Source organism: Gossypium arboreum, chromosome 4, assembly GCF_025698485.1.
Source record: "Gossypium arboreum isolate Shixiya-1 chromosome 4, ASM2569848v2, whole genome shotgun sequence".
NCBI lineage: Eukaryota > Viridiplantae > Streptophyta > Magnoliopsida > Malvales > Malvaceae > Gossypium > Gossypium arboreum.
Genome location: NC_069073.1, coordinates 87623249 through 87645601, shown reverse-complemented (window position 1 = coordinate 87645601; position 22353 = coordinate 87623249). Strand labels below are relative to the sequence as shown.

The 22353-nt window shown below is 37.3% G+C and overlaps 2 non-coding genes across 2 annotated transcripts; one reads left to right on the top strand and one right to left on the bottom strand.

Moving 5' to 3' along the window:
* The first annotated feature begins 10886 nt into the window (after window positions 1-10886).
* Window positions 10887-10993, top strand: LOC128292546 (small nucleolar RNA R71). Its single transcript, XR_008282531.1, has one exon. It is a non-coding gene; the product is annotated as a small nucleolar RNA R71 (small nucleolar RNA).
* Window positions 10994-19367: 8374 nt separating this feature from the next.
* LOC128292257 (small nucleolar RNA R71) lies at window positions 19368-19474 on the bottom strand. The gene has a single exon (XR_008282241.1). It is a non-coding gene; the product is annotated as a small nucleolar RNA R71 (small nucleolar RNA).
* Window positions 19475-22353: the final 2879 nt, after the last annotated feature.

The following is a 22353-nucleotide window of genomic DNA, read 5'->3' as shown; positions in this document are numbered from 1 at the left end:
GTATTTATTTTATGCAGTATAGCCAATTCAAATAGTTTTTTCCTACTCGATTTATTTTTATCTATGCTTTGAACTCTAATGTAGTAATATTTCTCCAATAATCCTTATGATGTTTTATTATTATTTAATATTTATTTGTGTCAATACTATCGAGATTTTTCTTAGGCACTTATTATAAGGGTTATACTAGTCATACTACACCATTCCAATAATCATTGATTTTACCGAGTCTTTTCTCTTTAATTCGAACATCCTATACTTCTACAACTATAATTACCTATTTGTATCTACCTTTATTACTTGGTATATAAAATCTCTTTTACCTATTTATAGTTTAATGAACTGAACTAATTAATCTAAATACAAACAACCTAAATTATTTAATTTGAACTAAATTTACAATTTACGCAAACAACTTAGGTATACACTTATAACCAATCACTTATATTTCTACAAGCTGAAGCTCAAACATGCAATTAAAAAGAAAGATTAAAAATTTAAAACTAAAAATAAAGAAAAGAAAATAACTGGAAAGAATTCTCTTTTTAAATTTTCCTAAGTCACACTCACACTTTATTCGACACATTATCCCTAATGTGCAATTAAAAATATAAAGAAAAGAGGTTACCCGATTGATGTGATATGTGCAATCTCAATTAGTTGGACTATTCTTTTCGATTTTAGCTTGTGAATGTAGTGTCGTAAAAATTGTGGGGTTCCTACAAAGAAAAAATTAAAAACACACATATATATATATAGAAATAGTAAGTCCTAGCTACTTAAAACTAAAGAAAAAAAATTAAAAATCATCCCAATTAAAAATATAGTATAAAAATCCAAATATAAAAATATTCAAAATAAGTTGGACTCAGATTTCGACTCCTCCATCATTTGGGCCTTACCCCTATTGCGCCCCGCCAACACTTTTGTAGCCCACCTTTGTAACAGCCCATTTTCAGTGAAATCGAAACAATGGCTTCGGGGCCACAAATCTGAGTCAGAAAGAAAATTTATTTTAAATTATTTCATGGTCTGCATCATGATAGGAAAGATGTATGAAAATTTCAATAAAAAATTTTACCGATTTCATGTTTAATTATGAAAAAGACCAAATTGCATAAAATGCAAAAGTTGAGTTTTAGTAGCTATAAAGTATCAAATAGCTATGGAATTCAAAACTTGAGGTCCTTATGTGGTAATTAGACCATTAATAAAAGTTAGTAGATATTTTTTATGATTCATCCATGGGAATTTAGAAAAAGAAAAGGACCAAATTGGAATTTGGAATAAATAAAGATGATAATAGCCTAATATCATCTTATTTCATCATCTTCCCCAAATTTTCCATAGAAACCCTAGGAAAGGTAAAGAAAATCAAGCAAGCTTAATTAGTTAAGTAATCATGTCTTGTTTTTAGTAATTTTTATATTTTTGAGATCGGAATAACCTAATCTATCTATTTTGGGGATCAATTTGAAAAGATATTAAAGTATTGGAATTTTTCCATGGATGAATATGCTAAAAATTTGAAATTTATGGTAGAAAATGAAAGGTTGTTGATAGATAAACAACTTTTGTAAAGTAAATTTTCATGAAATTGTAATTTAGGGACTAAATTGAAAAGATGTAAAATTCATGAAAAATTTCTAATTTTTATGAAATATATGTGCTGTAAATGCTATATGTAAAAATTGGTTAGACTTGGAATAAGGATTAAATCGCATGAATTTCATTTTCTGAGCCTAAGGATGAAATCATCATTTATGAAAAATATAGGGAAAAAATGGTAAATTTGCCTAGGATGTGAATTGGATTAAATTGAATATGAAATGGATTAAATTGATGTTAAATTCATTTATATAGATCCAAATAACTCAAATATGAAGTTAGATCAAGGAAAAGAAAAAGTGTCGGATTAGTAAATTTCTGTATATAAACAAGTGACGAGGTAAGTTCGTGTAACTAAACTTGTACATTTGTATCCTTGAATTGAATATTCTGTATGAGAATTGTGTAGTACTAGTTGTCATGCGAATGAAAATTGAATAAATACTTGAAAATGCCTGATAAATGATAAGTCTTGTTTGAATAAATGAAGTTTGATGGATACAATTTTCCTGATTGGTTATGATCTAGGATATGTTGCAGACACACCACATCTCCTATGAGCATCCTATTATAAGCCCTCCGAGCTTCCTGTCCTACTTGCATCCTAATTGATAGTGATCCTGCATGTGTTGCGGACTATCGCAGCTCTTTGTAAACGTCCTGTTATATGATCGGTTGTGATCCTGCATATTGCAGACACAGATGCAGCTCTTTATGAGCGTCCTGATATAGGTCCTTTGTGAGCTTTCTGACATGACTCGCTTGAACATCCTGTTATATAGCTCTCCGGAGCTCCTTGATAATAGCTCTTCAGAGTTACCAGTTAAGCTCAATGAGTGTAACACCCTTTACCCGTATTCGACACTGGAACAGGGTATAGGGCATTACCAGACTTATCACACAAACAATCATACAATTCCAAGTCATAAATTTGCGTTCAAATTAAAACCATTCACATTTAATCATAAAGTCCCTAGCACGAGTCTATGAGGCCAAAAACATGCTTTGGAAGTGGTCTGGGACTAAACCGAGCATTTAGGAAATTTTTACAAAACTTAGAAATTTTTTTCCTTAAACAGGGGTCATACGCCCGTGTCCTGACCCAATGTAACTCACTGACTTGTAACCCATTAACAAATTGTGGTCACACGGCCAAGTCACACGCCCGTGTGCTAGGCCATGTGGAAAATTAATTTTCATAAAATAGGTGCAGACTTCATACGGCTAGGGCACATACCAGTGTTCAAGGCCGTGCCGTCCACACGGCTGAGACACACACCCTTGTGCTCAATTCTAAGCACTCTGTTTCTCAAAATTAAGGTGCAAGGGACACACGACCGGATCACACGCCCATGGGGCAGACCATTTGTCACACACGGCCTAGACGTACACCCGTGTGTCTACCCGTGTGGACAAAATAAAGGCTATTTACCAAGCCATTTGTCACCCCTATTCACACATTCACTTACACCAATTCAAAGGCACAAAACATGGCATACTTAGGCAACCAAACATCCACAATCATGGCTAAATCATATCAATACAATACCATCCACTATTATACTCACAACATTTATCATGTCCCAAATTAACCATGCTAATTTCACATATATAAGGTATCATTAAACTTCTTTCATAACACCTATTTGTGCATAAGATTATCATCTCACCAATAAAGCACATTTCCAAACATTTCACATTCATGCTAAAAATCACACTCCATCAGACACTAAGCATGTCATGACCATAACACCAAAAACATCGGCACACATACATAAATAAATAGGCTTACAACCATTTTAGCCAAAATAAGCCAATTACATGGCTAAATACCAAATAAACTTAAACAAATATGAGCCAATAGATTTGGCCAAATCAAATGACACATATAACAAACTGACCACGTCCCTATATATGCCATAAATTCAAAATGCTAAGACCATTAATACCCAAAACGAGAGTTTGATAATGTGATCTAAATCTCAAATGATCTTCGATTCTGAGTTAGCTTGGCGACACTATAAAAATATGAGTAATAAATGGAGTAAGCTTTATAGCTTAGTAAGCTCGTATGCAAGAAATAAGCAACCTTACTGATAAACTGTAATTTATGCATATTTTTACCCCATGCTTAACGTATTTTATGGATGATTTTTCCTTAAAATTGGTGAATTTGATGCTTCTAATGCCTTAATTTCATGTTTTATACTTAGGTGAGCATAGGAGAGCGAAAGGAATGAGAAAAGAGCCAAAAATTGAGAAAATGGGCCAAAGTACGAAATCAACACGGCCTGGACTTCCTCACACGGGCAGACCACACGGCAGTGTCAATTTGGCAAAATCGAAGCACGACTCACATAGGTAGACCACACGCCTGTGCCTATTTAATAGGCTTGACCACGGCCTGAAGTAATCGCACACGGGTGTGTCCCTATCGAGCCCAAGTTGAGTCCAATTCGGAAAAGGCTAATTTTGAGGGATTTTAGGCATTCTAAAGCCTATAAATACGCCCTAAAGCAATAGGAAAAGAGACACAGAGAGAAGGAGGCAGGGAACTGCTCAAGGGAAGCCGATTGATCCATCTCAGAAGCCAGAGTCACCATCAAGACTAAAGATCTCCCCTCAATTTCCCTTTAGGAGTTTTGGGTTTTCTTTATGTTTTGTATTCATTATTCTTCTGAGATGTTTTCCTTTTTAGTTATGAACTAAATCCCCTAAATACCTAAGGGGAATGAAGACTAAGACAAATCTTGTTATTATTCTTTGAATTGTATGATAAATATTTAACTTAATCTTAATTATGTGTTCCGAATTGGACTGAACTTGGGCTCGGCAGGGACGCGCTCGTGTGCGATTACTTCAGCTGTGGTCAAGCCTATTAAATAGGCATGGGTTTGTGGTCTACCCATGTGAGTCGTGCTTCGATTCTGCCAAATTGACACGACCGTGTGGTTTGCCCGTGTGAGGAAGTCCAGGCCATGTTGATTTTGTACTTTGGCTCATTTTCTTAGTTTTTGGCTCGTTTCTCATTCCTTTCGCTCTCCTATGCTCACCTATGTATAAAACATGAAATTAAGGCATTAGGAGCATCAAATTCACCAATTCTAAGGAAAAATCATCCATAAAATGCGTTAAGTATGGGGTAAAAATATGTATAAATTACGGTTTATCAAATACCCCCACACTTAAGCATTTGCTTGTCCTCAAGCAAAATTCTCAACTCATAATCAAAATAAATTCTTCTCAACCTATAATTTCTATCGATAATATCTTAAAATAATCCATAGGTAATCATACATTGAAAATTCAACTGAAAGAACATCAAAGTTTCAAACATTCCAAGTTGAGTATTTAATTATGCAAAACTTTAGGCATCTCTCCTTATCTAAATGGTTACCTCGATTCGAAATCTCACGAAGTTTAACATCCTCACTAAAGATTCACTCAAATCACTCAAAGTGTTTAAGGACAATGTGAGTAGCACTCATCAGTCAATATGAAAAGTTATTACCATAGGCTTGCATGAAAATCACATCTCCACCACTATAATTTGAGATGATCCATCAATCAAAAGGTCTTTAGAGGGTTGTAATGTGGCTTTGGTTAGGTGGTGTGGTCACAAGCTGAAAGAAACGGTTAGAATCGAGATTGAATTGAAAAATCACTTAACTAGAAAAAGATTTAATCATACCTAGCGTACAATAGAGCTTCTTCTCAGAATATGGAATTTAAATACTTAAGCTCAAAACAAAAGATTACTAATAATGTGTATACACAATTTTTTTTAAGAACAAGTTAAATAACATAGAATAACTATTAAGAACAAGACATAGCTGAGTAACTATTCCAATTCAAATCTCGAAAAAAATAGGGATCAAACTTAATTTAGGGGATTTCAACAATAATGGGTTAAGGGTTAATATTACGGGTAATAGAAAAAAAATGGGTTGTTAGGCTCAAAGGGGTTCACTAGGGGTTAATTTTGGAGGTAGGCTTTTCATGGCATGAGTGGGTTAATCCTAAGTGCCTTAATCATTTTGACATATCAAATCAAATGGTGTGATCTTGACATGCATAATCAAGCAAATTCTAGAATAACAGTTCAATACTGACACACTCAAAGTAATAATAAAAGTGAGCATGAAAGAATTAATAGATACTCAAAAGGCTCAAAAATCTCACAAAAATTATGGCTTTTTTATGTTTAAAACTTGTGAATTCAAACTCAAAGTAATACCTAAACTTTGGGGAAACAACCTAAAATTTTAAATTCTTAAAAATCAACTTATCATGCTTGATTCTCTAATGTCTTAAAGTTTAAACAATCAATGCATAAATGCCTATGTTTTAATTCAAGATATATCAATAAAAATTATAAATCAATCAAAATTTATCCTAAATATGATATGAGAGCTTTTCAAAAGAACAAGATAGTCATTCAGGGATTTTTCTGATAATGAAATGAATACCCCCACACTTAATATGTACATTGTCCTCAATGTACAAAGATAGATATAAGAATATAGAAATATGATAGGGAGAGGAGTGAAACTTCTTGAGTGATGAGTGAATTTCCTTGAACTGGAGTTTTGGAGAATAATAGGCGTGAGGGTGGAGGAGGATACTCCGGCGGTGGTTGAGGTTCATTAGTCTATAAGTCCTGTGCCAAAAGAATATTATATCTGAAGTTGGTTATGATTGTCATCGAGCAGGACAGGGCAGTTGTGGAGAACGTTTCCCAGTGGAGTTTCGAGTTCCTGAGTAATAGTGAGCTGTGAAGCTCTTTATAACTGTGATAGAATCAGGAACTCTTTTAGGAAATATATAAAGAAGGGTAAGCACTCAATAGTAATTAGTCATAATTAAAAATTGTAAAATAATAATTATAAGTCCTAATAAAAATAAGGTGAAAGAAAAATAAAAAGTAGTCTTAAAATAAAATAAAATAAAATTAAAAACATAAAATAATAAATAAATATTTTTAAACATCTTTATCGCTAAATGGTTCGCGAGGTAGGGGTGGGGATGAGATGTGGAGTGCTGACAAATCTGCTTTAGAGTAGCATCAATGTTGTCAAATCGTTGAAAACACTGCTGCTCGAATCGAGTGAGGCACTCAAAGATGTCAGCATATGAAGCTGCCGCATGAACTGGGCGAGAGGGTGGTGGTGGCTGAGACAGTGGGTCCTCATGCTGTGGGGGACATCATTAGTAATGTCCTTGAGGGCCTCCTCCTTGGTAGATTGGGTGAGACAATATTGAGGAGGGTAGGTTCCTCGGCGCTTTTCGATCATCCTCATGCTAAGCATGCTCGAGATGCCTTGTGGAGACATCTGGCCAATGAGTGTCAATGATGATTCTTGGGCTACGGTACTGAGGAGCCCGAAGTGTCGAGCCAATCGCGTCACATAGGGGCCAATGGAAATGACCCCCTTCCTATGCCGCTCCGTCTGTTGTTGAATGGCAAGGGTAATAAAATAGGCAAGGTCGATGACGTGCCTTTGCGACATACACCATAGAAAGTAGGCGTTGTGAGTATTGACGACGCCAATGCTCTCTCGCCTTTCTATTATTGTGTGAGCCAAAATGGTGTGTAGGTACCTTAGAGATGGAGGGAGAGTCGATGCCCTGGAGCGGCTAGGATTGTAGGTGGTTGCGCCTGGTACTAGGGCATCCCAGTACAGTGAAGGAGAATGATGGATGTGGCGATTAAGAGCATGTAAGTCATTCTCCTCCTTGAATTCCTCCGTATATAAACCCAGTGCAGTACTGAATTCTGGGATGCTGAGCTGGCGGACTAATTCGCCTAGGCGAAATTATACTGTGTCGGGATCATTGTAGTTCGTCATCACGGTCTGAAGATGAAATGTGGAGCATAATTCTATCATGAGCTTGAGATACATTGGCTCGATGATCCCAAAGAAAAGCTCCCAAGGGTCGGTGGTTAGGAGGGCCCAAATCGCATCAGCCAACTAAACTTGTTCTACTGCAACCCAGTCGATGCAGTGGCTCGCAATTAAAGGTCGGGCCCAGAGTATTTGGAAAAGTTCTTCTTGGGGCCCGATGGGGAACCTCAGGAAAGGGTAACGAACTTCCACGGTAGGACCCGAAGAAGATGACGCTCCCTTCCTTTTCTTTGAAGCAGGGACAACAGCCTTTTTACAACGTGAAGATGATATTATATGCCTGCAATTGGAAACATTAATTTGTCTTGATGAGTAGACAAGGGAAAATGCGACTAAATTCAAAGAGGAAAATCCATAAATATGTTCAGCCACAATTACTAAGTTTAGCAAAAACAATAAGTTCAATGACCTACTTTTGTGGCATTAGCATTGTGATATAAGTAAAAATGGCAAAGAATGGAATGTATCATACTATACGAATGAACATAAATGTCAACATAAGAGGCATAAATATTTCAACTATCCTAACCATGAATATGCACTTCTAACTAACCAAGTGGAGTAGAGAAATCATGTAATGAATAAGAATTTGAACAAGAAAAAGATGATAACTTGTTCTATAAATGACATTTGAGTGATAAAAAGATGAAAATAATATGAAAAATATAGATTATTACGATAAATAACATTATAAATTAGTGAAATAAAAGAGAAAGGAGTAAACAAACGCTAAATGAGAGAGGTTGAGTGTAGAAAATGCAGTTGGAAGCGGCGCACGGGTGTGGTGGGGAAGGCGTGTGGACTTGCAGTGGCTAGGTTTAGGGTTTTTTTGGGTGGAGAAGACAATGAATAGTGTAGCCTATTTATAGATTTTGGGGCACACGGCTAGGGAACACGTCCGTGTTCCCCAATTTTTGCCCGTGTGACTCGCGAATTTTGAATTTGGGTGTGTCTGGCTTTTAGTCCACCCCTGTGTTCCTTGGGAGTGTGGGTGCACACGGCCTTGTCGCATGACCGTGCCTGGCTTTGTTTGCTTCTCCCATGCCCGTGTATGCAGGCCCATGCCCGTGTTAGTTTAACAGGTTCGATCACAGGTTCTAGACACGGGCGTGTCGCACGTCCGTGTTGTTTTGGCAGGTTCGCCCACGGCCATGTCGCACGACCATAGAAATTTATCGTAGCCCGTGTTGGGGAAATCTTTCCCCTGTTTTCACATGGCCCTAAGCACGCCCGTGTACTTGGCCGCGTCTATGTGGAAAAACCTGTATTCAAGATCTCTGTCAGTAAGTTAGGTGTACTAAAATTTCATTATGAAATTAAAATTGTTAGTGCTCGGGTTGCCTCTCAAGAAGCGCTTATTTATAGTCTAAAATCGACTTACCTCTCTATTGAATGGTCATGGTGGTTTGAGGAGTTTATACTCCTCATTCCTACTATCATTCTCATCAAAATAAGGGTTTAGACAGGTGTTGTTTACCTTAAAAGTGCCGAACATGGGATGACTTACCTCGACTGTACCGAATGAGAAAATGCTAAGTACCGTAAGAGGGATTTATTTGTTCGGTGTGGTATTGACAATGTGAGGATCTACGGCATCTAATAAGACTTTATCTCCAACCTTAAGTTGACGTAGGAAGGTGTGGAGCTCGTTCTGGCGTAGTTTTGGTTTATCATGTGTTCTCGGTTTATGCGTCCGCCATTCATCTAGCTCTTTGATTTTTAGCCTTCGATCTTCATGAATAAGTCCTCTACTACTACTTGATAATGACTCATGTGCTTCCTTTAGACTCATTTCCTGCAAAGTAGGTTGTACCATATTGTCAGTTTTATTAGACTGGTTTAGACGATCACCTTCAATTTCCGATGTGGCGCCAGAATTGCGAGCTTGAAGGATGATTGTTTTGTCTCCCACATGGAGTGTGAGCTCACCTGTGCCAACATCAATAATCATTTTAGCAGTTGCTAAAAAGGGCCATCCCAAAATCAAAGGACTGTTGCTATCCTCCTCTATGTCTAGAACAATGAAGTCAATTGGAAATATAAATTTATTGACTTCAACTAGCACATCTTCAATAATACCCTTAAGGAATATTATAGTTTTATCTGCTAATTGAATGCTCATCCTAGTCTGTTTGGGTTTCCCAAGACCTAATTGTTTGAACATTTTGTAGGGCATGACGTTAATACTAGCCCCTAAATCAGCTAATGCATTATTAACATCTAAACTCCCAATTAAGCAAGGAATCGTAAAACTCCCTAGATCTTGTAGTTTGTTGGGTAGTTTATTCTGTAGAATAGCTGAGCAAATTGAGTTTAGCTCCACATGTGACGCCTCGTCCAACTTCTGTTTATCTGCTAAAAGCTCCTTTAAAAATTTCATTGCGTTTGGCATTTGCAATAGAGCTTCAATAAACGGTAAGTTATTATGTAATTTTTTTAAGAGTTTAAGGAATTTACCAAATTGTTCATCTGAGCGGTCTTTCCTTGTCGCGTTGGCTATGGTACACGAGGTTTATATTCAATATTCACTGATTTGTTTTTATTATGACCTACCTCACCTTGACCTCTGCTTACCACAGTTTCTTCTCTCGGTTTGGCTCAGGCTCAACGAATCCTTCTTCATCTTGAACATTAATCGCATTGAGCTGTTCCCTTGGGTTGGGTTCAGTATTACTTAGGAAGCTACCCTGTGGTCGTTTGGAGATTAGTTTGGAAAGCTGACCGATCTCAGTTTCGAGCCCTTGGATCGACGCTTATTGATTTTTAAGTGCTGTCTCGGTGTTCTAGAAACAAGTTTCTGACATTGAGATAAATTTAGACAGCATCTCTTCAAGGTTCGGTTTCTTTTCCTATTGATAGAGTCATTGTTGAAAATGTGGAGGATGTTGTGGTATTTGATTTCCTTGATCGCCCCATGAGAAATTGGGATGGTTCCTCCAACTTGCATTATAAGTGTTACTATATGGGTTATTTTGGAATCTAGAGTTATTGTTACCCATTTATTGAACTTGTTCCTCCTCGATGCTAGGTTTGAAGGGTTGATACTCTGTGCATACTCCTCCTCTATTCGTCTCGCACCTCATTACTGGATATACCTGAGTAGAACCAAGTAAACCATCAATCTTTTTATTTAGAAGTTCTACCTAGTTTGACAGCATAGTAACCAAATCAACGCTATAAATGCCTGTTGTTTTAGTTGGCTTAGTCCTCATGACTTGCCACTGATAGTTATTCAGTGACATCTTTTTAATAAACTCATAAGCATTTTTAGGTGTTTTATTATTTAAGGTTCTGCCAGCAGCTGTGTCAACCATTTGTCGAGTCGAAGGATTCAGGCCATTATGGAATGTTTGAACCTATAGCCAAAGCGGTAACCCATGACGAGGGCACCTTCTCAGTAAGTCCTTGTATCTCTCCCATGCATCGTAAAGAGTTTCTAAGTCCATATGCACAAACGAAGATATATCATTACGTAATTTGGCCGTTTTAGTCAGCGAAAAATATTTTAATAGAAATTTTTCGGTCATTTGTTCCCAAGTAGTGATTGACCCTCGTGGTAACGAGTTCAACCACTGTTTAGCTTTGTTTCTCAATGAAAAAAGGAATAACCGAAGACGAATGGCATCGTCAGAAATGCCATTAATTTTAAATGTATCCCAAAATTCCAGGAAATTTGCCAAGTGAGTGTTCGGATCCTCATCCTACAAACCATCAAACTGAACAAATTGCTATATCATTTGAATAGTGTTAGGTTTTAGTTCAAAATTATTTGCAGCAATAGCAGGCCTAACTATACTTGACTCAGTTCCTATTAAAGTAGGTTTAGCATAATCATACATAGTACGAGAAGCTGGATTCTGATTTGCTAGTTCAACGTGTATCACAGGAGGTAGCTGATTGTCTTGGTTTTCAGCCATCTCTTCAGTCGGGGTTTGAGTATCGTCTTCTTGCTCATTCTCTGTGTATCTTAAGCTTCGCCTTACTTCTCTTTAGTTTCTGCGAACTGTGCGATCGAATTCTTCGTCAAAAAGTAGTGGTCCTGACGGGTTTCTTCTAGTCATAAACTATAAAAACCTGCCAAGAGAAAGAAAAAGTAAATTAATAAATAATAATAAAATTAAAATTAAAATTAAATTGCAAGAAAAATAAATGGCTAAAGTAATAAAAATTGAGCATTCCTAATATCTTAGTTCCCCGGCAACGACGCCAAAAACTTGATTGCGATTTTCGTGTGACAGGTTTTAAATATTTATAAAGAATCGTTCTTGAAACTAACTATTATCACGATGTAGGCAAGATCATTCTTGAAACTAACTATTATCACGATGTAGGCAAGTGTACCTATCGAACAGTAGTATAGTTTTAGTAAGACAGATTGTCGAACCCAAAGGAACTAAAAGTACTAGTAATGACTGTCTTTTTATTATCTAGCCTAAGAATAAAGGGGTTTTGTTTTAACTAACTAATTATCTAAACTAAGAATTTGCAGAAAGTAGAATTGGGGGATTACTTTTGGAAAACGATTGAATTAAGACAATACCTAAGGAAAAATCCACCTAGACTTTACTTGTTATTCTGGCTCTGAATTGGATTATTTATTCATTTAACTTGTCCCATAGAGATCCCTAAGTTATGTTATTATCCCTATTCAGGACTAATAACGTCTAATCCCTAGATTGAATAATCGAGACTTTTCTCTAATTTACACCTTAGAGTTGCATTAACTCGACCTATGGATCCCCTTATTAGGTTTCACCCTAATCCGGCAAAATCTTGTCACCCTATGTCTAGGTGCGCAATCAACTTTGCTTAATTATGAAAAATGTACTCTTAGACAGGGTCTATTCCTCCTCTGAATAAGAGCTTATCTTGAATTAGTATCCTGGGATATCAAAATAAGAATTAAGAACACATAATTAAGAGTAAGTTAAATATTTATCATGCAATTCAGAAAATAATAACAAGATTCATCTTAGGTTTCATACCCCTTAGGTATTTAGGGGTTTAGTTCATAACTAAAAAGGAAATATCAAAAGAATAATGAATACAAAACATAAAGAAAACCCAAAACTCCTGAAGGGAAATTGAGGGGAGATCTTCAGTCTTGATGGTGACTCCAGCTTCTGAGATGGATCAATCGGCTTCCTTTGAGCAGTTCCCTGCCTCTTTCTCTTTGTATCCCTTTTCCTTTTCCTTTAGGGCGTATTTATAAGCTTTAGAAAGCCTAAAAGCACTCAAAATTAGCCTTTTCTGAATTAGACTCAACTTGGGCTCGGCAGGACACGTCCGTGTGACACGCCCGTGTGCAATTACTTCAGGCCGTGGTCAAGCCTGTTAAATAGGCACGGGCGTGTGGTCTACTCTTGTGAGTCGTGCTTCGATTCTGCCAAATTGACACGGCCGTGTGGTCTACCTGTGTGAGGAAGTCCAGGCCGTGTTGATTTCGTACTTTGGCCCATTTTCTCAATTTTTGGCTCGTTTCTCGTTCCTTTCGCTCTCTTATGCTCACCTAAGTATAAAATATGAAATTAAGGCATTAGGAGCATCGAATTCACCAATTCTAAGGAAAAATCATCAACAAAATGCGTTAAGCATGGGGTAAAAATATGTATAAATTACGGTTTATCATAAACAAAACTTGATCGCTATTTTCGTGTGACAGGTTTTAAATATTTATAAAGAATCGTTCTTGAAACTAACTATTATCACGATGTAGGCAAGTGTACCTATCGAACAGTAGTATAGTTTTAGCAAGACCGGATTGTCGAACCCAAAGGAACTAAAAGTACTAGTAATGACTGTCTTTTTATTATCTAGCCTAAGAATAAAGGGGTTTTGTTTTAACTAACTAATTATCTAAACTAAGAATTTGTAGAAAGTAGAATTGGGGGATTACTTTTGGAAAACGATTGAATTAAGACAATACCTAAGGAAAAATCCACCTAGACTTTACTTGTTATTCGGCTCAATCGCATTTATTTATTCATTTAACTTGTCCCGTAGAGATCCCTAAGTTATGTTATTATCCCTATTCAGGACTAATAACGTCTAATCCCTAGATTGAATAATTGAGACTTTTCTCTAATTAACACCCTAGGGTTGCATTAAGTCGAGCTATGGATCCCCTTATTAGGTTTCACCCTAATCCGGTAAAATCTTGTCACCCTATGTCTAGGCGCGCAATCAACTCTGCTTAATTATGACAAATGTACTCTTAGACAGGGTCTATTCCTCCTCTGAATAAGAGCTTATCTTAAATTAGTATCCTGGGATATCAAAACAAGAATTAAGAACACATAACTAAGAACAAGTTAAATATTTATCATACAATTCAGAAAATAATAACAAGATTCATCTTAGGTTTCATTCCCCTTAGGTATTTAAGGGATTTAGTTCATAACTAAAAAGGAAAACATCTCAGAAGAATGATGAATACAAAACATAAAGAAAACCCAAAACTCCTGAAGGGAAATTGAGGGGAGATCTTCAGTCTTGACGGTGACTCCGGCTTCTGAGATAGATCAATCGGCTTCCTTTGAGCAGTTCCCTGCCTCCTTCTCTCTGTGTCCCTTTTTCTCTTCCTTTAGGGCGTATTTATAGGCTTTAGAATGCCTAAAAGCGCTCAAAATTAGCCTTTTTTGAATTGGACTCAACTTGGGCTCGACAGGGACACATCCATTTGTGATTACTTCAGGCCGCGGTCAAGCCTGTTAAATAGGCACGGGCGTGTGGTCTACCCGTGTGAGTCGTGCTTTGATTCTACCAAAATGACACAACCATGTGGTCTGCCCGTGTGAGGAAGTCTAGGCCGTGTTGATTTTGTACTTTGGCCCATTTTCTCAGTTTTTGGCTTGTTTCTCGTTCCTTTCGCTCTCTTTTGCTCACCTAAGTATAAAACATGAAATTAAGGCATTAGGAGCATCGAATTCAAAAATTCTAAGGAAAAATCATCCATAAAATGCGTTAAGCACGGCGTAAAAATATGTATAAATTACGGTTTATCAAATACCCCCACATTTAAGCATTTGCTTATCTTCAAGCAAAATTCTCAACTCATAATCAAAATAAATTCTTCTCAACCTATAATTTCTATCAATAATATCTCAAAATAATCCATAGGTAATCATACATTGAAAATTCAACTAAAAGAACATCAAAGTTTCAAACATTCCAAGTTGAGTATTTAATCATGCAAAACTTTAGCCATCTCTCGTTATCTAAGTGGTTACTTCGATTCGAAAGCTCACGGAGTTTAACATCCTCACTAAAGATTCACTCAAATCACTCAAAGTGTTTAAGGACAATCTAAGTAGAACTCATCAGTCAATATGAAAAGTTATTACCATAGGTTTGCATGAAAATCTCATCTCCACCACTATAATTTGAGATGATCCATCAATCAAAAGGTCTTTAGAGGGTTGTAACGTGGCTTTGGTTAGGGGGTGTGGTCACATGCTAAAAGAAATAGTTAGAATCGAGATTGAATTGAAAAATCACTTAACTAGAAAAAGATTTAATCATCACTTGCGTACAACAGAGCTTCTTCTCAGAATATGGAATTTAAATACTTAAGCTCAAAAACAAAAGATTACTACTAATGTGTATACACAAATTTTTTTTTAAGAACAAGTTAAATAACATAGACTAACTATTAAGAACAAGACATAGCTGAGTAACTGTTTCAATTCAAATCTCGACAAAAATAGGGATCAAATTTAATTTAGGGATTTCAACAATAATGGGTTAAGGGTTAATATTACGGGGTAATACAAAAAAATGGGTTGTTAGGCTCAAAGGGGTTCATTAGGGTTTAATTTTGGAGGTAGGCTTTTCATGGCATGAGTGGGTTAATCCTCAGTGCCTTAATCATTTTGACCTATCAAATCAAATGTTGTGGTCTTAACATGCATAATCAAGCAAGTTCTAGAATAACAGTTCAATACTGACGCACTCAAAGCAATAATAAAAGTGAGTATGAAAGAATTAATAGATGTTCAAAAGGCTCAAATATCTCACAAAAATTATGGCTTTTTTATGTTTAAAACTTGTGAATTCCAACTCAAAGTAATACCTAAACTTTGGGGAAACAACCTAAAATTTTAAATTCTTAAAAATCAACTTATCATGCTTGATTCTCTAATGTCTTAAAGTTTAAACAATCAATGTATAAATGCCAATGTATTATTTCAAGATATATCAATAAAAATCATAAATCAATCAAAATTTATCCTAAATATGATATGAGAGCTTTTCAAGAGCACCAGGTAGTCATTCAGGGATTTTTCTGATAATAAAATGAATACCCCCACACTTAAGATGTACATTATCGTCAATGTACAAAGACAGATATAAAAATATAGAAATATGATAGGGAGAGGAGTAAAACTTCCTGAGTGATGAGTGAATTTCCTTGAACTGGAGTTTTGGAGAATAATTGGCGTGAGGGTGGAGGAGGATACTCTGGCGGTGGTAGAGGTTTATTAGTCCATAAGTCCTACGCCAAAAGAATATTAGATCTGAAGTTGGTTATGATCGTGGTCGAGCAGGACATGTCAGTTGTGGAGAACCTTTCCTAGTGGAGTTTTGAGTTCCTGAGTAATAGTGAGCTGTGGAGCTCTTTGTAACTGTGATAGAATCAGGAACTCTTTTAGGAAATATATAAGGAAGGGTAAGTACTCAATAGGAATTAGCCAAAATTAAAAATTGTAAAATAATAATTATAAGTCTTAATAAAAATAAGGTGAAAGAAAAATAAAAAGTAGTCTTAAAATAAAATAAAAGTAAAAAATAAAATAATAAATAAATGTTTTTAAACATCTTCATCGCTAAATGGTTCGCAAGGTGGGGGTGGTGATGAGATGTGGAGGTGCTGACAAATCTGCTGTAGAGTAGCATCAATGTTGTCAAATCGTTGAAAACACTACTGCTCGAATCGAGTGAGGCGCTCAGAGATGTCAGCATATGAAGCCGCCGCATGAATTGGACGAAAGGGTGGTGGTGGCTGAGACGGTGGGTCTTCGTGTTGTGGGGGTACATTATCAGTAATGTCCTCGAGGGCCTCCTCCTCAGTAGATTGGGCGAGACGATATTGAGGTGGGTAGGTACCTCGGCGTTCTTCGATCATCCTCATGCTAAGCATGCTCGAGATGCCTTATGGAGACATCTGGCCAATGAGGGTCAAGGATGATTCTTGGGTCGTAGTGCTGAGGAGCCTGAAGTGTCAAGCCAATCGCGTCACATAGGGACCAAAGGAGATGATCCACTTCCTATTCCGCTCCATCTAGAGTTAAATGGCGAGGGAAATAAAATAGGCAAGGTAGATGACGTGCCCGTGCAACATACACCATAGAAAGTAGGCGTCGTGTGTATTGACGACGCCAGTGCTCTCTCGCCTTCCTATTATCGTGTGAGCCAAAATGGCGTGCAGGTACCTTAAAGATAGAGGGAGAGCCGATGCCTTGGATCGGCTAGGGTTGTAGGTGTCCGCGCCTGGTACTAGTGTATCCTAGCACCGTGAAGGAGAACGATGGATGTGGTGGTTGAGAGCATGTAATTCATTCTCCTCATTGAATTCCTCCATATATAAACATACTGTAGTACCAAATTCTGGGACGCTGAGCTGGTGGACTAATCCGTCTAGGCAAAGTGCCGAGATCATCGTAGTTCGTCATTACGGTCTGAAGATGAAATGTAGAGCATAATTCCATCATGAGCTCGAAATACGCCGGCTTGATGATCCCAAAAAAAAGCTCCCAAGGGTCGGTGGTTAGGAAGGCCCAAATCGTATCAGCCAACTGAACTTGTTCTACTGTAGCCCAGTCGATGCAACGGCCCGCAATTAAAGGTCGGGCCAGAGTATTTGGAAAAGTTCTTCTTGTGGCCCGATGGAGAGCCTCAGTAAAGGGTGACGAGCTTCCGCGGTTGGACCCAAAGAAGATGACGCTCCCTTTTTTTTCTTTGAAGCAGGGACAGCAGCCTTTTTACCACGTGAAGACGACATTCTATGCCTACAATTGGAAACATTAATTCGTCTTGGTGAGTAGACAGAGAAAATGCGATTAAATTCGAAGAGGAAAATCCATAAATATGTTCAACCACAATTACTATGTTTAGCAAAAACAATAAGTTCAATGACCTAATTTTGTGGCATTAGCATGGTGATATAAGTAAAAATGGCAAAGAATGGAATGTATCATACTATACGAATGAACTTAAATGTCAACACAAGAGGCATGAATATTTCAACTATCCTAACTATGAATATGCACTTCTAACTAATTAAGTGGAGTAGAGAAATCATGTAATGAATAAGAATTTGAACAAGAAAAAGATGATAACTTGTTCTATAAATGACATTTGAGTGATAGAAAGATGAAAATAATATGAAAAATATAGATTACTATGATAAATAACATTATAAATTAGTGAACTAAAAGAGAAGGAGTAAACAAACGCTAAATGAGAGAGATTGGGTGTCAAAAATGCAATTGGAAGTGGCGTGCGGGCGTGGTAGGGAGGGCGTGTGGACTTGTAGCGGCTAGGGTTAGGGTTTTTTTGGGTGAAGAAGATAATGAATAGTGCAGCCTATTTATAGATTTTGGGGCACACGGCCAGGGAACACGCCCTTTTTCCTCAATTTTTGCCCATGTGACTCGCGAATTTTGAATGTGGTACGTCTAACTTTTAGTCTGCGCCCGTGTTCCTTGGGCTTGTGGGTAAACACGGCTGTGTCACATGACCATGCCTGGCTTTGTTCACTTTTCCCACGCCCGTGTATGTAGGCCCACGCCCGTGTTCGTTTAACATGTTCGATCACGGGTTCTAGACACGGGCATGTCACTCGCCGGTGTTGTTTTGGCAGGTTCGGCCATGGCCATGTCGCACGACCATGGTGATTTATCGTAGCCCATGTTGGGGAAATCTTTCCCCTGTTTTCAAACAACCCCAAGCACGCCCGTGTGTTTGGCCGTGTCTATGTGGAAAAACCTGTATTGAAGATCTCTGTTAGTAAGTTAGGTGTTAAATACTAAAATTTAAAGAGATTAATATTGTTAGTGCTCGGGTTGCCTCTCGAGAAGTGCTTATTTATAGTCTAAGCTCGACTTACCTCTCCATTGAATGGTCATGGTGGTCCGAGGAGTTTATACTCCTCATTCTTGTTATCATTCTCATCAAAATAAGGGTTTAGACAGATGTTGTTTACCTTAAAAGTGCTGAACTTGGGATTACTTACCTCGACTGTACCGAATGGGAAAATGCTAAGTACCGTAAGAGAGATTTCTTCGTTTGGTGTGGTAGTGACAATGTGAGGATTTGTGGCATCTAATAAGACTTTATCTCGAGCCTTAAGTTGACGTGGGAAGGTGTTAAGCTCTTTCTGGCATAGTTTTGGTTTATCATGTGTTCTCGGTTTATGTGTCCGCCATTCATCTAGCTCTTCGATTTGTAGCCTTCGATCTTCATGAATAGGTCCTCTGCTATTGCTTGAGAATGACTCATACGCTTCCTGTGCCAACATCAATAATCGTTTTAGCAGTTGCTAAAAAGGGCTGTCCCAAAATCAAAGGAGTGACAGGTAACGCGATGTAGGTAATATGATACAACAATTTGTTCATTTTGATGGTTTGCAGGATGAGGATTCGAACACTCACTTGGTAAATTTCCTGGAATTCTGCGATACATTTAAAATTAGTGGCATTTTTGATGATGCCATTCGTCTTTGGTTATTCTCTTTTTTCATTGAGAAACAAAGCTAAACAGTGGTTGAACTCGTTACCACGAGGGTCAATCACTACTTGGGAACAAATGACCAAAAAATTTCTATTAAAATATTTTTCGCTGGCTAAAACGGCTAAATTACGTAATGATATCTCTTCATTTGTGCAGATGGACTTAGAAACTCTTTACGATGCATGGGAGAGATACAAGGACTTACTGAGAAGGTGCCCTCATCATGGGTTACCGCTTTGGCAACAGGTTCAAACATTCCATAATGGCCTGAATCCTTCGACTCGACAAATGGTTGACGCAGCTACTGGCGGAACCATAAACAATAAAACACTTGAAAATGCTTATGAGTTTATTGAAGAGATGTCACTTAATAACTATCAGTGGCAAGTCATGAGGACTAATCCAACTAAAACAATAGGTGTTTATAATGTCGATTCGGTTACTATGCTGTCAAACTAGGTAGAACTTCTAAATAAAAAGATTGATGGTTTACTTGGTTCTACTCAGGTACATCCAGTAATGAGGTGCGAGACGAATAGAGGAGGAGCATGCACAGAGTATCAACCCTTCAACTCTAGCATCAAGGAGGAACAAGTTCAATATATGGGTAACAATAACTCTAGATCCCAAAATAACCCATATAGTAACACTTATAATGCAGGTTGGAGGAACCATCCCAATTTCTTGTGGGGCGATCAAGGAAATCAAAGACCACAACATCCTCCGGGTTTTGAAAAACCACCCTATCAACAGGAAAAGAAACCGAACCTCGAAGAGATCCTGTCTAAATTTATCTCGGTGTCAGAAACTTGTTTCCAGAACATCGAGACAACACTTAAAAATCAACAAGCGTCGATCCAAGGGCTCGAAACTCAGATAAGCTAGCTGTCCAAACTAATTTCAGAAAAAACACTAGGAAGTTTACCTAGTAACACCAAATCCAAAGAGCATGTAATAGCAGTTACACTAAGGAGTGGGAAAGTGTTAGCGGAATCTAAAAAGCAGCTAACACAAGAGGCCGTGATAAGCGAAAGGGGGAAGAAAAACCCAAAAATAGTGACAAACCAGTGTCGAAGGAATATAAACCACCAGTTCCATACCCAGCAAAATTGAAAAACGACCGCATTGATGTACAATTTGGTAAGTTTCTTGAACTTTTTAAGCAATTACATAACAACTTACCTTTTGTTGAGGCCATCTCGCAGATGCTTACATACGCAAAATTTTTGAAGGAGCTTTTAACAAATAAAAGGAAATTCGAGGACTTATCTATAGTTGAACTCAACGAGGAGCGCTCAGCCATACTCCAAAACAAACTGCAGACCAAACTGAAAGATCTAGGAAGTTTTACTATCCCTTGCTTAATTGGTAGTCTGAATATTGAGAAAGCACTAGCTGATATAGGCGCTAGCATTAATTTGATGCCATATACAATGTTCAAACAACTTGGTCTTGAGGACAGTCACAGGATGGAGAGTTTGCATTGACTACAGGAAATTGAATGATGCCATAAGAAAAGATCACTTCCCCTTGCCATTCATTGACCAAATGTTGGAAAGATTATCCGGGCACATGTACTGCTGCTTTTTAAACAGACTCTCGGGCTACTTCCAAATCCCAATAGCTCTTGAAGATCAAGAAAAGACGACATTCACATGCCCATATGGTACGTTCACTTATCGTAGAATGTCTTTTGGATTATGTAATGCTCCCGCCACTTTTCAACGCTGTATGATGGCCATCTTTGACGAACTCGTGGAAGATATCGTGGAAGTATTTATGGATAATTTCTCGGTATTCGGTAACTCTTTCCATCTCTGCCTTAAAAATTTAAAACGAGTTTTAATAAGATGTGAGGAAACGAACTTTGTGCTTAACTAGGAGAAATGTCACTTCATGGTTCAAGAAGGTATTGTATTAGGGCATATAATATCTAATAAAGGGATTGAAGTGGATAAATCTAAAATAGAAACAATCGAAAAATTACCCCCTCTTAGTTCGGTTAAGGCTATTAGAAGCTTTTTAGGACATGCTGGTTTTTATAGAAGATTTATTAAGGATTTTTCTAAAATAGCTAAGCCTTTGACTAGATTGCTAGAAAAAGATATACCTTTTAATTTCAATCAGGAGTGTTTAGAAGCAGTTAATACTTTAAAGGATAAATTAATTAATGCTCCAATCATAATTGCACCTGATTGGAACTTACCATTTGAATTAATGTGTGATGCGAGTGATTTTGCAGTAGGTGCAGTATTGGGACAGTGAAGAGACAAGCATTTTCAACCTATCTATTATGCTAGCAAAACTTTGACAGCTGCATAAGAGAATTATATTACTATGAAAAAAGAATTGCTAGCTGTGGTTTTTACATTTGATAAATTTTGATCATATCTCATATTGTCTAAAGTTGTTATTTACACTGACCATTCCGCCCTTCACTACCTTTTAACTAAAACTGATGCAAAAAATTGACTCATTCGATGGATTCTCCTATTGCAGAAATTTGACTTGGATATTCAGGATAAGAAAGGAGCTGAAAATCTCGCGGCTAATCATCTGTCCAGGCTTGAGAACTCTAATACCAAAGAACCAGATGAAGTTGAAATAAATGATTCGTTTCCTGAAGAACAATTTTTCATTATATCTGACTCCGAGGTACCTTGGTTTGCAGACAACACAAATTTTTTAGCTGCTAACATTATCCCAAAAGGGTTAACACACCAGCAAAAGAAGCGATTCTTTAATGATGTGAAAAGCTACTTTTGGGACGACCCTTTTCTTTTTCACAGATGTGTAGATAAAGTTATTAGAAGATACGTTACAAGATCAGAAACATCAAAAATACTGGAACATTGCCACTCAGGGCCAACTAGATGACACTATAGTGGAACTAAGATTGCACATAAAATACTTGAATTAGGTTTTTATTGGCCCTCATTATTCAAAGACGCTAACAGGTACATTACTTTATGTGACAAATGCCAACGGACAAGTAACATATCTAAGCGCGATGAAATGCCTCAAAACTATATGCTTTCATGTGAAATATTTGACGTTTGGTGTATCGATTTCATGGGCCCATTCCCCAATTCATTTGGGAATAAATACA